Source organism: Ambystoma mexicanum, chromosome 6p, assembly GCF_040938575.1.
Source record: "Ambystoma mexicanum isolate Mex_15411 chromosome 6p, UKY_AmexF1_1, whole genome shotgun sequence".
Taxonomy (NCBI): domain Eukaryota; kingdom Metazoa; phylum Chordata; class Amphibia; order Caudata; family Ambystomatidae; genus Ambystoma; species Ambystoma mexicanum.
The window spans coordinates 287,805,053-287,822,385 of NC_090935.1; positions in this window are offsets into that span (position 1 = coordinate 287,805,053).

Here is a 17,333-nt window from a genome sequence, read left to right on the forward strand (position 1 = left end):
AAGCCACGTGAAAATCCAGAAACACCTACACCAGGCAATGGCAGGTGTAAACGTCAATGCGCACACTACCAAATGCATAAAAAGTGTGCGCGATCAACAAACACACATATAAAGCTGCAATTAATGCACCATTTGTTGCAGCAGTCATCCTTGGACACCGCAGGAGGAGGATGGCCAGGACCTGGATCTTCCACCCAAGGACCAGCCTTTTTGGGATGTCTGATGACCAGGTTTATGGCAGGTATAGGCCCCCCCCCATATTATCCTAGACCTGGTCACAGAGTGGGAAGATGACCTGACATCACCCACCATGTGCTCCCAAGCACTGAGTCCCTTGCAAAAGGTGCCCACTGTTCTGCAATTTTTGGCCACTTGCTCATTCCAGCTGAGCATCTCTAAGGCCACGCAGTAACGCTGCTTACACCCGGTGTTGGCTATCATAACTGCACGTCCTTCTGTCCGCCGGCATATCTATATTCCCAGGACACTGGCAGAAAGGCAAGCAGTGGTCCAGGATTTTTATGGGGTGGCTCACTTCCCAAAAGTGCTAGGTGCCATTGATTGCACACACGTTGCTCTCCAAGCATATCCACCGGAACCGGAAACATTGGCACTCCATCAATGTTCAGGGTGTGTGTGATGCCAAGAGCAGCATTACTGAAGTGTATGCCAACTATCCTGGCAGCACCCATGATAGTTACATCTTCAGGATGTCCCCGCTACACCGGGCCCTGGAAGCTGGGAAACATGTCAAAACATGGCTCATTGGTGAGTATGAATGGACATGCACGTGGAAGCATGTTGCACACAGACCAATAGATACTGTCAGCAAATGTCAATGACAACCATTCTCAACTTTACAGGGGACAGTGCCTACCCTCTGAGCACATAAATGATGACACCCATATACAACACCAACACACCTGCCCAGGTAAAATACAACACTGCCCACATTGCAACTCAGGGCATAGTGGAGCACACATTCTGAATGCTGAAGTCATGTTTCCGCTCTCCTTGACCACTATGATGGTGTGTTGCTATATGCACCACCAGTAGTCTGCAGGATCATTGTGGCAGCATGTGTCCTGCACAATGTTGCAGCACGGCGCGGCATCCCGGTGGACATGGTGGTGGCACCCCATCCACACCTACAGGCACACCGCTTGCGTATAGCTGGGCAAAGGACACATGGAGAGGCTGCACATACTCAGCTTGTGCAATCTTATTTCACATAAAATCCTTCCTCTGTGGAGTGCACACAATCCCACCAAATACAAGGTGACATTCAATGATGACAACGGGCCAATCCACTGTGCTCACAGAACCACAGAGAGAAAGTCCCCTTGGAAGTGCAAATTTGTGTGCATCACTTAGAAGTAAAAATGCATTTATTTTAGTGTTTCCAAAAGAAACACATTGAAGTGTGATAACACCACTACCGCCATGCCAACCATTTAATTAAATCACCTTTTTGGCAACAAAACCATCCCATGTGTAGAGTTCAAGGATGTTGATACCACGCACTATCCCCACTGTAGTGGTCCCACGGCGCTCTGGAGGATCTGACTAACATACCTGTCAAATGTGTAAGCATCGATGAATCCTGAAACATCATGTCTGACCTGCAAGCCAAACATGTCCTCAACAATTTACATGGACACAAAAAACAACAAGCACAATTTCAAATAGCTGCACACATGTTCTACAATGTGCATGATGTTCTCAAACAATTCCCTATTGCGGGGTGTAGAAAAGCAGCGCAGTATTGACACACAAGTTACTCAACATGTCAACATGCCCACAAACCCCATCCACAAAAGAAATATTAACAAGGGGTAATAGACAATTGTGACAAAGAGTGCGACCCACCAGAATTACCACATCCAGACACGCAGCAACAACAGTATCCATTCCATAATGATAAAAATAAATACACATCTTACCTGTCCCCTTGGCATGCAGTCGCCATTCAAATGTCATCACAGGTAATAACTCTCATTCCCAGATGGAAGGATCTGCAGACAATGAGCAACATGAAACTGAGTGCAGCTAACACATCTATGTACTTACAAATTCAGGAGCGACGGGCACCCCTCAGTGACATACAAAACATGCAACCAACAACTCACAAGACAACCATCAACATGTGTCCCAGAACACATGCATAAAAACCTGCATACTGAATGCAAATCAAACACACAAAACACACACTGACAAACAACAGCATCCCCCACACTGCCTGTCCCCCTCAATGACATGCAGCAAATGTGCATGTCACATATCCCATTCACTAGTCAATGGCACATACACACCGCTTGCATCAGACAACATGCTGCATGAAAATGAGAAGACATCACATATCACAACACCCAAAAAATGCAAATCATTCAGAACAACGGTCTCAGAGCAGCACTGAATATCCCAAAACATTAAAATATCTCAGACGCTAGACACGCTGCCCGTCATAAACTGCATCAAATTGAAGATCCTCTCCATTACACACAAGAGTATCGCAAACACAGCCCCGAAGCACCTCACCAACAAAATTACTGGAGCCATCATCTACCACCTCCTCACTCCGCCTAAATTCAAACAAGCTAAAGCAGGCGGCCGCTGCCCAGTAGTGGCGGCCAAACAATGGAATGTCTTACCCCTCTCACTCAGATCTGAACATTAGCTATACTCCTTCCGCAAAAAATTGAAAACCTAGCTATTTACACAAGACCTGTACCATCAAGCTGCTTAATCTCGGTCATTGTTATATTGAATTATGCCTACTAATCCATATCATGCAATATGCCAGTTGACAGTTTCACCTATGTACTGCAACAAACGCCCACATACCTCCGGGTTAGGTGTGCTGTACAAATGGAAATAGAATAAATAAAACAAATAAAATAAATAAGCAGAAAATCACGCACACAAAAAAGCAGGGACAACCCTGGAAGATAACAAGGACATGACAAGGCATGCCATAACCTGCGTTGTATTGTGACAGTGCACTGAACACAGTCATGGGAGCACATTTATGTATTCATCTATGTATTGGTCACTTGCTAGGCGCTTATACAATGATCAAAACTGTTTCACAGCGCACACAGGGCAACAGGGTAGGGACAGGGGAAGTTAGACAATGAATTACAACCGAGATAAAATAATCGCATTAATAGTACGAACAAATGAAGAGAATAACTGGGAGGGGAGACAAACATACCATGCCTTGGAGTATTCAGACTGTGCAAGTGTAGAGGAGAGGGGTGTAAGGGAAAAGCTGCTGAGGTACACAAGGAGGAGTGCACAGGGTGAAGTGCTAAGAAAAGAAATACAAAACTTAAGTCCAACCTCCCGGGGTGAGGATGAGCCTGAGCAAGTGCAGCATACAGAAAGTGGCTTGGATGAGCGATGTGGGGCTCAGGGCCCTGAGGATGCATAAGGGCCCAGCAAATCAGGCACTACTGTATGATCAGAAGGGAATAGAAGGGGAGAAGGAAGAGGAGAAGCCAAAGGTCTTCTGGCTTTTTGGGAACTTAAGGAGGTCCTTTTCAAGACGCAGAGGGAGAGGGAGGATATTACACAGAAGGCAGCCCACCAAGGAAACTGATTGACCACCAGCTCTGTTTAGCGAACCTCTTCACATGCAGGGAGTTGGTGCCAGAGCAAGCCAGGAGTCTAGAAGGGGAGTATTTGATCAGGAAGTGCTGAAGATAGAGTGGTCCCCGGTCCCAGAAAGCCTTGTGGATGATACTGAGGAATTTGAAATTAATCCATGCCGAGACCGTGATCCAGTGAAGGCTTTTTAGGGCAGGAGAGGCACGTTCCCTGTGCCTGAGGCCAATGATAAGTCTTGCTGCCCTATTGTGGGTAAGCTGGAGGGGCTGCAGGGTGACCAAAGGACGATTAAGGAAGAGGCTGTTGAAGTAGCCTAGCCTGAAGAGAACCAGAGCTGGGTAACATTGAGTCTCTGGGGGAAGGTGTGGAAGGGTACAGTTACTTTGAGAAGGAAGAGCTGAAAGTGGCACTTATTGACAATGTCATGAATATGAGGGATGAAAGAAAGGGTGGAGTCGAAGATGACTCCAAGAATCCTGGCTTCAGAGGAGGGGGCAGGGTGAGATCCTGTCGAGGAAGGCCAGAGTTAAGGGAAGAAATAGGGTGCAGGGGATCCAATAGGGAGATTTTAGGTTTTGCTGGCGTAGAGGGAGAGTGTTACGCTCACCTGGTCTCTGCGGGGGCATTGGGGCACGGTTGGAGCCCTCCCTGGACTGGATTGCTCTGGTTCAGGCTTCACCCCCAGCTGCGATAGTGTGGACTGCTCTGGTTGCTGGCAATACCCTTGGGAGAAGGTAAGAGGCAATGAAAATGCTGCGGTTGAATTGAGATCCCGCTCGAACCCTCCGTTCCAGAGTGAGATGAGCATGCATTTTCCCATATGATCTCACCTGTTGTTTTCTAAGGATGAGCTCTCCGTCCTGCTTTCTCTCAGCAGGGGCGCCGTTGTTGAACCAAGTTGCGTCACTGATCCGTGTGCATGGTGGCTCAGTCCGGCTGTGACCAATCCACCTTTAAGGTACGTTTTTGTAGCAGTGATTATTGTCTGTGTCCTTTTGTATTGACTTTTCCCCAATGATTATTGTCCGTAATGTTGTAATGTCCTTTCTCTCCCCTATCGATGTAAAGATGGCCACGTGGAGTCGTGATGATGGAAGCGAGTTCAAACGGTGCCAGAGGGGATTTTGGAAGACCCCACTAGAAGGTAAGTTGGGTTTCCGGATGGTGCTCAAGATTAGCGTATTGCGCGGCCAAGCGTTTAAAGTTTATGCAGTTATTAACCTTGTGCGTTCTGTCTCCCTTGCAGGTTTGGCCTGAAGGCGCTTGATGGCAAGCAGTTATGCGAGGGCCTGTCTGTCTACCGTGCTGTTGGGCATTTGGACCAGGTAAGGATGCAAGGCGCTGCAGGCGTCGGATTTGCAGAGATAGGTCAGGTAAGATGCGTGTGGAAGCTGCAGAGTTGAAATCAGTTAAGCAGCGCTTCGAGCGATGGCGTGGCTGAACTCAGGTAAGATGCGTGCTGTAGCTGCAGATTTGGAATTACGTAAGCGGCGCTTCGAGCGATGGCATGGCTGGACTCAGGTAAGTGCGCGCTGTAGCTGCAGAGTGGAGATCAGGTTAGCTGCACTTCGAATGATGGCACGGCTGGAGTCAGGTAGGTGCACGCTGAAGATGGAATTCCAGAGACTGAACAGAAGCCTGCAGAGCTGGAAACAGGTAAGAAGCTGTAGATAGTGTGGACTGCTCTGGTTGCTGGCAATACCCTTGGGAGAAGGTAAGAGGCAATGAAAATGCTGCGGTTGAATTGAGATACCGCTCGAACCCTTCCTTCCAGAGTGAGATGAGCATGCATTTTCCCATATGATCTCACCTGTTGTTTTCTAAGGATGAGCTCTCCGTCCTGCTTTCTCTCAGCAGGGGCGCCGTTGTTGAACCAAGTTGTGTCACTGATCCGTGTGCATGGTGGCCCAGTCCGGCTGTGACTAATCCACCTTTAAGGTACGTTTTTGTAGCAGTGATTATTGTCCGTGTCCTTTTGTATTGACTTTTCCCCAATGATTATTGTCCGTAATGTTGTAATGTCCTTTCTCTCCCCTATCGATGTGAAGATGGCCACGTGGAGTCGCGATGATGGAAGCGAGTTCAAACGGTGCCAGAGGGGATTTTGGAAGACCCCACTAGAAGGTAAGTTGGGTTTCCGGATGGTGCTCGAGATTAGCGTATTGCGCGGCCAAGCGTTTAAAGTTTATGCAGTTCCTAACCTTGTGCGTTCTGTCTCCCTTGCAGGTTCGGCCTGAAGGTGCTTGATGGCAAGCAGTTATGCGAGGGCCTGTCGGCTGCCTGATGGATGGATCCGTGAGAATGCTGAGCCGGAGGATGTCTACCGTGCTGTTGGGCGTTTGGACCAGGTAAGTATGCGAGGTGCTGCAGGCATCGGATTTGCAGAGATAGGTCAGGTAAAATGCGTGTGGAAGCTGCAGTGTTGGAATCAGTTAAGCAGCGCTTCGAGCGATGGCGTGGCTGAACTCAGGTAAGATGCATGCTGTAGCTGCAGATTTGGAATTAGGTAAGCAGCGCTTGGAGCGATGGCATGGCTGGACTCAGGTAAGTGCGCGCTGTAGCTGCAGAGTGGAGATCAGGTTAGCTGCGCTTCGAGTGATGGCATGGCTGGAGTCAGGTAGGTGCACGCTGAAGATGGAATTCCAGAGACTAAACAGAAGCCTGCAGAGCTGGAAACAGGTAAGAGGCTGTAGACGGCGGTAAGCATTACGCTGCATGCAGGAGACTAATGCGAAGCGGCAGCATGCGGGTGGGGCTTGCTTATATAGCCTGGCTCCAGCCACTCCCCTTAAGACCCGCCTTGTGGCCCCACCTTACCACTCCCTCAGCATGTGCTTCCAATGCTTTTGTATGGCCACGCCCAGCCTGATGCACGTGCCTTAGGCACACTATAGGACTGGGTTCATTTGGACCGTGTAGGGCATAAAGGTAATGGCCTTTGACCAGTGGCAATGACAGAGAGGTCATTTGTAGTGCACCACGCCTGGATGGTGCAGAGGCAGTCAGAGATGAAGGAAGGTGCAATGGAATCAGTGGGAATTTTGAAGAAGATTGTGTGTCATCAGCATAGCATTTGAATTTAGGGGAGAAGGAGGCACTGACGCGTTCCTGCAGAAAAATGTATATGTTACTGAGGCAGGCTAAAGAATGGAGCCCTGGTGTACGCCACAGGTGTAGGTGGAAGTAGCTAAGGTGAAAGGACCAAGAATAGTTTAGGAGGAATGGTTGGTTAGGAATGAGCTAAGCCAGTCCAGTGCCCGCTGCAAGATACCAAGTGGATCGTGAAGACTTTTCCTGAGGATGGAATGGTTCACTGTGTCAAATGCAGAAGAAATATCAAGGAGGATGAGTACAGCAGGGGATTTACAATTGAGGGATGTGAGCAGTTTATCACGGGTGCTCAGGAGAGCAGTGTCTGTGGCTCCAGAAACTTGGAATCCACACTGGTGGTCATGTAGACCGCCAACCTGTTCGGTATGGGAGTTGAGTTGGGGATGTCCAACTTCTCAAGCAGTTTTCCCAGGAAGTGGGTGATGGAAATGGGGCGGTAGTTGGCTGGGTTAGAAGGGTCTACATATGGTATTGTAAGGTTGTGCCACACAAGGGAATGCTTGAGGGAGGATGGAAAAGAACCAGTAGCAAAAGAGTGGTTGCAGAGATCAGCAAGAGCAGGGCCGAGAGAAGAGATGCTGCACTTGATTGTTCTGGACTAGCATGGGACAACCTGTTTTGAAGAGCCCTTTATGGAGTTGCCAACTCTAATGACTCCTTCAGGGGAGACAGGCACAAAGGAGGAGAAAGAGGAGGGTGAGTGGAAGTGGGGGCCGAGGAGAGGGTTGTATTAGAAGAGTGCATGACCAGGGTTTTCAATGTATTCCTTGTTTTTAAAAAGAAGTGAGAGGCAAGTGCATTACAAAGGGACTGTGAGTAGGGGCAGAAGATACAGCAGATGGGTTTTCAAGCTCCTCGCACATTTTGTAGAGTTCAGTCGTGATGCAAAGCACAAGCATACATGTATTCAAATACTCACCTCTTGCACTCCTGGCAGGATCATGCTTGCCACATCAATTCACAGAGGCCGATGTCAGAATGGAAGGCTTGCCACTGAGGAAACTGCCATGGAAGACATATGCAGCCAACTCAAAGCAATATGTAGGATGCAAACAAAAAGTGCATGGTCAATGCAGACTTCATTGTGATAGCACACAATTGGTCAAATACTGCATTCATTTTAATGCATCAGTACCATGCACCCAGCTACGGTCAACTTGAAGATGCAAACACCATGGGTCAGCACGCATGGTACATGCATGTGAAAACACCAAAACCACTAAACTCAATGTGCTGGTCCACAACATAGAATCCCAAAAATGTGCATCAATATGCACATGGATGTGGCTTGTAACTGGTGCTGCACACCATAATTGGGGAACCATAAGGAATAGAGGCCAAATGTGCCATCGATCCATAACCCCACAAACATTGTAAGGGATGTGAATTGTCACTCAGTACACATGGTCAAAGTGCAATAAGTCACACACCAGCACAACCATCAACACCTGTCACAGGCCACAAACAGGCCCGGCAACCCACCCCCAAACACCCAAGAAATGCCCACACAGTTAGAACTCACACGATTTAGAATATGAAACCAGTGACCCCACCAATCCATAGAAACAACACCATGCCCAGACATATCACCAGAACCACACCCTGTGAAACATGCACTCATTGAGAAGTACTGGTGACCCACAAGACAAGTCAATCCCAAGTGATCACAAACAGTGCAAGACTCCCAGGCAAACACCACACAAGTGTCTGTAAATGCCCTTAACTTACCTCCACAGGGTATCCACCTGCCTTGCATATGATGGACACCATCGGTAGACGCTTCCCCTAAACCCAATGACATGCATAGTAGCAACAGAAAGAACATGCACATACATGACAACACATGAATTGATACTGAAAATATGCAGAGAGCACCCACTGCAGAAGCACCATAGGGAGCAAGAAGGTGACAGGACATTGACTGTTATTTGGCCATGAGTGCAGCGTACCACAACCGAGAGAGGGAGAGAGAGTGACACTGAGAGGAAAGTCCTAGCAAATGCCACATCAAGCAGTATACTGCTGTATTGCAGATGGCCAATTACATGCACTACACCACAGTATGTATTTGGCCATAGATATACAGACCAAGATAGGCAACACAGTGACCCGAGTACCACTTTAATAACCATACCGGCATGTTAGTATGCAACGCACATATAGGTTAATTACACATGCAGCAAACACGGTGACCAATGACACATGCTCAACATGCAAGACAGTGCTAATGCTTACCCACTGACTGTGTCGGCATGGTTTGAATCCCGTATCAACTTCAGCTGGAACTGTGTCTCCAAATTAGGTACAGGAGAGACAGTGCCTGGTGGAGGGCATGGGGGGCATGTACATCAAAGGGTGCAGAGAGAAAACATTACAACATGAATAGTGAAGTACTATTCACACAGCACACATGTGTGAGGGAACACTGAACCCATAGTTACCTGCACATGCCATCCTGTGCACCATCATGCAAACATGCAAGTTGACCTCATTATGGGTACCTGCATGTCCACCACTGCAAACGTCATGTCCTTGAGATGTTACATCACAACTCAAGTACTAAAAAATAAATAGAAAATTAATAAATGTCCATCATGGACCAGGGGGAGGGAGGGGCAGGGTGCATGTCAACTTCCACATAGGTGTAAGTAAAAGAAAAACTAAATTAAATCCCCTCCATGGACCCACCGACGGAACGACTATGGTGGACCGGAGGCATGTCTCTGCTGTCACCACCATCCTGCATTGAATCGGAAGGTGGAAATGGTGCTGGAGGCTCACCACGCAGTGCCCTGGCCTGGTCCTCAGTGGCAGCGGCCATGCGTAACACTGATGAATGCACCAGCAGACTTAGGGCTTGGAGGTCGCCATGCACAACTTCATGGGTTGCACAGAGTTCTGCTGCAATAGTCTCCCTCAGTGATAGCATCTCATGGCATAACAGCCTCTTGGTGGCTGCCTCTTTCTCATGGATTGCAGCTCTGTGGGCCAACAACTCATGCCTTAGGGCTTACCTGTGTGTCTGACCCTCTGCAAGCAGGGATGCCTGCAGAGACCTCAGATCTGCCCATCGGCCCCTGATGTTGGCCTCCATGTGCAGCCTGTGGGAGCAGCATGTGGGCTGCATGATCTGCAGCTGTTACATCTGCCTGTGTTGCTGGGGGGATCATGGAACTGGCCAACCTATCCATGCTCTCAGCCAAACTCTCATAGGCAGCACCCTGGTGGTGTGCGGAATGCAATATCTGCTGCTCCCACTCAGTCTGCCCAGGCTGGACACTTCCCCCAAGTGTGCGGGCCCCAATACTGCCTGACCCAAGGGAGCATGTCCCTTGCTGTGATGTCACTGTATCTGGCTGCTGAACTGCAACCCTCCCATGGACATCTGCCCCAGGACCAGAAACCAATACATGGGAGTGTGGCCTTGCAGCCATAACCAAAACAGACAGGCATGAAACCACTGGCTGACCTTGGGAAGGCACCTGATCCACTACAGGCTGATGGGCCCTAACTGCTCCTCCCATTGGCACACTCACCTCTGCCAGCATTGAGGACTGCACATCCGGTTCAGCATCAGAGCTACTGGAGTCCAAATAGTACGAATTGTCTTCAGCTAGGCTCGGGATGGTCTGTAGCACCAGTGGATTCTCATGGCCTGCCACTCCACATCCTCAACAGTGGTCTAAAGTGCCACAGACTCTTCTTCCTCCTCTTCCTCCTCCTTTGCATCTGGTGCCTCCTCATCTGCATATGGACAGAAAAAGACATGTGGAGTCATGTCCAACGTGCCTACAGTAAACATGTTTATCACCTTGCTGTCATGCAACAGAATGCAGGGCATGTCACCATGAGAGAAACAGCATCCATACATTATGTACAAGAGGCTATCTGATCATGCCATATGTAGACTTGCAACAACATTCCCTGCTCAGGGCCATGCTGCCAGTGGACACATTCCCAACAAACAGGGCCGTTAGCAAGCACACTATGGCACAGCTAACTGTTGACTAATACCAGTGAAATGGGAATGGTCATGTGGCTTTGTGGCGTGCAATTACATGACATGTCAACAGGCAGACACGCATATTCGCATCCAAGTCCGCATCCATCACATGCCACATCAGTGTTGACCTGGCACAGGGACTGTACACAATAGGAACATGCCATAAGTGTGGGAAAATGGAAACAGTCCAAGTTGATGTATGACTGTAAGAGTACCACCGAGCCATGGAATTTGAAGTGGAGAGAGTACGTAAATGGAGTTGGAGATAGGAACATGGTACAGTGACCCACAAGAGTGAGAGGGACATGGACCCATGGAGTGTGTGCTGAATGTGGGAGGGTAACAGGGTTCACGCCTCATATCCTTTTGACTCAAGAGTCATTGCCATAGCAGCAGCAGGGATGTACACAGTTTAGACATTTGTACACTCAATCAGGGCATGCCATAAGGCATGTTGGTTGTCATCTTGGATGTTCTAATTAGCATGGAAGCACCTACGTACCTGTAGGAATAGAGAATCTATAGCCTGCAGGGCATGAAGTGTAACTAGTTTTTCAGACAAAAGCGTATGTCTAGCAGAGAAGAGTCACTGACATCAAGGATGCAGCTGACAAGAGGGCACGCTGTGGTATCACTTTGCAGGTGTTGGGTGCGTATTTTAGTGGGGGATGAGTACTGTCACAGAGCCATGTTCAACTGATGTACAACACATGGGTTGTATCCTCTCTTGAGTACATTGGACAGGAGTCAGTACAACATAACATGGATGCCCCGGAGCAGTCACCCAAATGCAGCCAGATGTGTACCACAATCATTCATCTTGGTGATGCTTCACTACACATACTGAGGCAGCACAATATTGGTCACTCACCGGACGTGCCCTCCTAATTTGGCAGGCCTCCCACATCTTGCATCTGCTTTATTAGAATGAATTGGCTCATAGCCTCTTCATGCTTGGTCAGCTCCTCCTTCTCTGGTGAACCCCCTCCAGTTCCCAGAGCAGAGGTGAGGTTGGCACCCAGCTTGGACTTGGTGTGATGGGTGAGGTAATTCCAGCGCTTCACTACCTGAGTAGCAGTGCTCTTCTCAAACCGTAAGCCGCTGATCTAATCTGTGACATGCTGCCAAATCAGCATACGATGAGCAGGTGGATGTGTGCTCCCCGGTTGCTGGTACATGTCATGGTGGTGCATGGTCACGTAGTCCATGATGATCTGGGGTTCTTCATCATGGAAGTTCATCTTCCTCAATGTTCCAGTGTCTTGTTCTGTGCCATGGGGTTGAGCCTGTTCCTGTGCAGGCTTTGCCTTCTTGCTAAGTGGTGTTGGTGTTGACACTGTGTGGCTGCGACCACTCTGGGGTCCAGATGCCAGGCCACTAGATGGCCTGGGGAATGGCATTACCCCTGGGGCTGGGGCAGCTGCTCCAGCCACACATCCCTTACCCTTTGGGGCTGGGACAGATGTTTCAGCTGCAGGTTCCTTACCCTTCGGGCTGGGACTGCTGCGTCAGCTGCACATCCCTTACCCTTTGGGTCTGGGACAGCTTCTTCAGCTGCAGGTCACTTACCATTTGAGGCTGGGACAGCTGCTTCAGCTGCACATCCCTTATACTTCGGGGCTGGGACAGCTGCTCCAGCTGCACGTCCCTTACCCTTCACGGCTGGGATAGCTGCTCCAGATGCACATCCCTGGACCCTTGGGACTGGGACAGCTGCTTCTGCAGGAGGTCCTTGACACCAGCCACCCCTTGCCCCTTTACCTCTTGGGCCCTTTCCACTCATGTTCCAGGTGGAAGTGAAATATGGAAGGCACACCAAGCAATTGTCCTGGGCAATAAGATTGAGAGGTCAGTGTACCTGCTGGAAGATGTACTTCTGTGGGCCAGCAAGGCTCAAAAGTACCTGAGGTGTCAAGGATGCAGTATGTGTCACACACAGGCACCCCAAAAAATAAATAAACGACTATGCAAGACCAGGATAGCTTCTGTAAAAATAAAAAAAGCAGTATGCGATACGCAGTGGCACCCAGCAACACAATAAATGCATATGCGAACCCTGGAAAGCTTCACTAAACATGAAAATAGAGGTACGCAATACACAGTGGCACCCAGAGTTGGAAAAAAGTGTACGTGACTCACTGTTATCCTTGGAAAAAACAAAAGTAGACGTGCTTATATGCGCGGAGGAAAATCCCCCACCAAAATAAGAATCTTGTACCGTCCCTAAATGATTGCGTGGCACCCCAAAATAAGCAGTGCTCCACTCATCTGTCTACTCTCCTTCACACGCACGGTTTTAGTTGCTTCTACACATACTTATGTATCCCCGATTCAGGCGTGCTCAACACCAGCGCACAGCGTGTGTCATGTAAGTTACGCTCTGAAGGCCTTTCCTTGGATTTCACATGTCCATGCTCATTTTTTACGTGCAAAGTCCCGTCCCTCTGTTTCCGGCTGCCATCTGATAAATTCACTGAAGACCTACGCTTCTGCCTCCGTGTCTTTTTACCTGCCTCCTTCTACCCTGTGTTTCCTTCTACTTAACTATCTGCTGCTGCAGTTCCAGTGTGTGTGCCTGCTGCCCACCTGCACTGCATTTTCAGTGCCTGCTGTCCACTCATTGCCAGTGCTCCTGTCCTTGGCACTGTGACCACCTCAGCTGCTTCATCGGACTCCCACCATGCCATACCGCCACCATTGCACCACAGCCCAGCTGCAGGACTACCTTGGCCACCCACTCCTGCCTCGGGGTTGCCATGTCTGCACCATCATCTTTAGACCACAGCAGCAACTCCATGGCAGCGAGGCAGAGGACTGTCAACTTCATGGCCAGGGAAGTTGACATCCTGGTGGAGAAGGTCCTGGAGCATTATGATGCCCTGTTTAACTCAGTGATGCAATACGGCAAGGAAGGACGTCAGCAGATCTGGGATGGGATCACAGATGCCATAAACATGGAGGTGGTGGCATCCCGCAACTTCAAGACTGTGCACAAGCGATGGGAGGACCTGAAATCCAGGACCCACAGCAAGGCCCTGCGCTACATCCAGGCCTGTGCCATCATCTAACTGCACCATGCGCGCAGGTGCCGGATGTCAAATAACAACATGCAGGTCCTGGAGAAGTTTTACCTGGTGCTGCACAACCAGGTCTGTGAGTTATGTGAACGTCTGGAGTCGACTGGTGAGTATCCATGTGGTGCAATGTTCTACGGTGCATGTGCATGTTGCTGCATGTTGGCAGTGAGCCCTTTTAGGCTTGCAGCAAGTATACCTCTAAGACGGATGTCTGCATGCATGCCGCAGACATTGCTCTCCATGTGTGCATTCAGACGATATGTATTTTGAATGAGATATCACTTGCATTATGTATTGTAGTGCTGCCTTTCAGACAGTGCACATGCAATGTTACTTGTGTCTGAGACGTGCCAGTGTGACAAGTGTGACTAGTGTTGCCCGCGTCATGTGCATGCATGATGTTCATCTGTCAAAGATGGGAATGTGTGACTGGCTATCACTCACGCCTGGATGCAGCCCGTGCACTTGGATGTCTAGCTTAGTCACGTAGAAGGATTACAGTATATGGGACCCTAATGTGATTGGTCATCACACTGCTTGGGGCCTCTCAGTTCATGTTTGTGCATGACATGTGTATGTGCTTTCTGCATGTGTGTGGAACATACACAATTGATTGGTTGTGACAGTGGCAAATAGCCTGATGTGAATGTCTGGAATGATGGCCAGGCATGTGTCTGCATGGATGTGGATTGCATGTGTATATGTGTGGGTGTGGAGATTGATATGATATGATATGATAGGTTATTTATAACGCGCTTAATACCCAGAGGTTCCCTTGATTAGTTATGTTCATGTGAATGATGGTATTGCCATTCACAAATTGGTGCAGTACACGGATGTTTCTGTTCTGCGTCTCCTTTTCCACAACTGCATCTGATGAAAAGGGTGTAATCAGTGCTGTGGAACATAGCAGCAGAGATGCCTCCACCAGGCAGAGGTGATGGGCCCAGCCAGCCCCAATGAAAGCACATCTTCGTGGAGCGATGTGGCTGTGGCAGCGCCAGTGATTGGTCATGGCCGCTGGGGGTAAGTTCAAGAAGGTGAAGGTTGGAGTGGACTCCTCAGCAGCGGTGGGGACAGGTGATGCTACTGTGTGACAGAGATCTTAACATGCCCTTGATCACTGTAGGTGAGAATTGCATTGGTGTGTGTGTGTTAGTGTGTGTGTTAAATGCACATGTCGCTTATCGTAGGCATGTTCCTAACTTGATGCAGAGTATCCCTGTCATATGTATATTTCAGTACTGACTATATAGTCAATCTCTCACCTGGTCTTCTGTGTGAGTGATTGGCACCAGTTACCAATGTTAAACCTCTCCTAAGAGTAAAGCCTAACAGCTGTGCCACATCTACCAGTGAGAGTTTGGCTTAATGCTTTGTGAAAACCTGTAGGTCCACTACAGGTTGGTCTGTGTCCGAACCCATGCCACGGGTAGAATAGACAACCCTTTTTGACACCAGCTAATGGCTCTAAGGCTCAAGTGATGGGGTAATATCCTTCTTAGTTGCCTGAGAGAGAGCCATTCCCAGTGGGAAGTCGTTGGGCGAGTGTTTGTGTAGCGGCAGCATCAGAACAGTCTTTGTCCCTTTTCGTAATCAAGTGGCTGCTCCTTTTGCAAACTAATTAGAGTGGTTAAATGGTTAATTGTCTTCATTGCTGCAACTTTCTTTTCAGTATGCTTTTGTAACTGCAAATTGCACAAGAGTCAATGCAAAGGTCTAAGAAAAGAAATGAAAAAGTAGATCGGAAAGGAGGTAAGGGAAAGCAGTAACTGATTGGAATGGGGGTCTCAAACCTTTATACAAAGTTAAAAAAAGATGGGCTACTGTACACCTTTAAACATATCCAGCACATGAAAACACATGGATCGCTGAAGGCTTGTAGACTGCCTCTGATGTCTTGTTCTTGGGCAATGTTGTCCTCCGAGAGAATTAATAGTTGCTCAACCTTGGCCATAAATTGGAACCCTCTCTCTGGGCTTTATCCAGCGTGAAACTATTTTGCTGGCCATTTTCATAAACTATTTGTGTTTTCTCTGGTAATTAAGCCATTTCCTAAGTTTCTCTGTTATGTGGAAGTTTGTCGAGATCATAACAACCTGCATTCGCGTTCTTGTCAGCTGTAACAGTGTATTACAGTACTGTTAGGAGGCTTTGTTACGTCCCGTTCCGAAGTCGAAAAGGATTTTTTTGGGGATACAATTACGACAGGTGGTAATACCACGAGCAGAGGGTACCCCTATTCAGGGGTGTTGCTAGGTCTGTAAAAGACCCGGGGCTACGCTGATGTCAGAAATGGCGGGACTGGGGGCTAGCTAGCTTTAGGGTGTAGCTTCCAAGATTCTATCTGGGGCTACAGCCAAAGGACCAGGGGCTATAGCCCTCTTAGCCCCCCCCTAGCAATGCCTCTGCCCCTATTTTAGTTTTGGTGATTAGTGCCACCTATAAACCAATACTATTGCATTAGAGTACAGCTAGGAAACCATGGCATATGAGGAGGAGTACAAAGCGTCTAGGTGGTGTTTGGTTATTTACCCACCCATTGGGCTGCCCAAGGCCAGGCTAATCCACATAGGCCATTTCCACCCACTTCCTGGCATATGCAAACACCTTACACAGCATAGTCGTAATTGGTTTCATGTGATGCAGGTTACAAACAGAACAATGAAGTCATATGTACCTGCATCAATCTTTTTTTTATATTTTGTTCTCACTTCATGTAAGAAGGCACTGAATGTGTTTGATGAATACGAGGGCTTTTATTTTGCATTCAATACATCACAGAACCTGTCCTGCGGTTCATTGGTGTAAATCAAGTCCTTAAACATTTGTGGGGATCAGTGCATATCATGCACCCTTGCCTGAGCAAAGCAATAGTAAATATTGGACAGATCACAGTTATTAATGGCTGACCACGGATATCTATGCTTTTCCATTGATCATCAAATCTGTGCGCTTTAAACCAGCACCATGGGCATCCTGAATGATTTAGTGTTATTTTTCTTGTGTTTATTGAAAGAAACAAAAGGCATCCTGTTGGCAAAGCTATGACAGGGTGCGCTCACCAGAAATATCACAGAAGGGCCAAGACAAGTTTATGAAATTGTCTGGTGCATGTCTGCATTTGGACAAAGCGTCAGGGACCGTTGCAGTCATTTTGTGCAGTGATCAAGGGTACTACTGTTGCTTACAGGTGAATTTAAAGAGAAGCCCACGCAGCCTTGAGATCTGCATTCTATTTTACAACCAATCACAGATTTGCAACTATGACTTCTTATCCACGATGCACATCTTCAGAACTGCATACCAGAACACCCCAGAAGAGCACCCAAGGGCACGAATATCAGACAGAATATTTCCATATGAAATGGGGATCCGTTTATGGCTGTCACGTCTATATTTAAATTTCATGGCTGGACCCCAGGGTTTTAAGAAAGTATGCTGTGGCCTATGGACCGTTTTCACTAGTTTTCTTTAGTTAGATGTTCAACTTCCGCAAAGCGGACACACCATTTTAAGGCCTCCTTTACTTG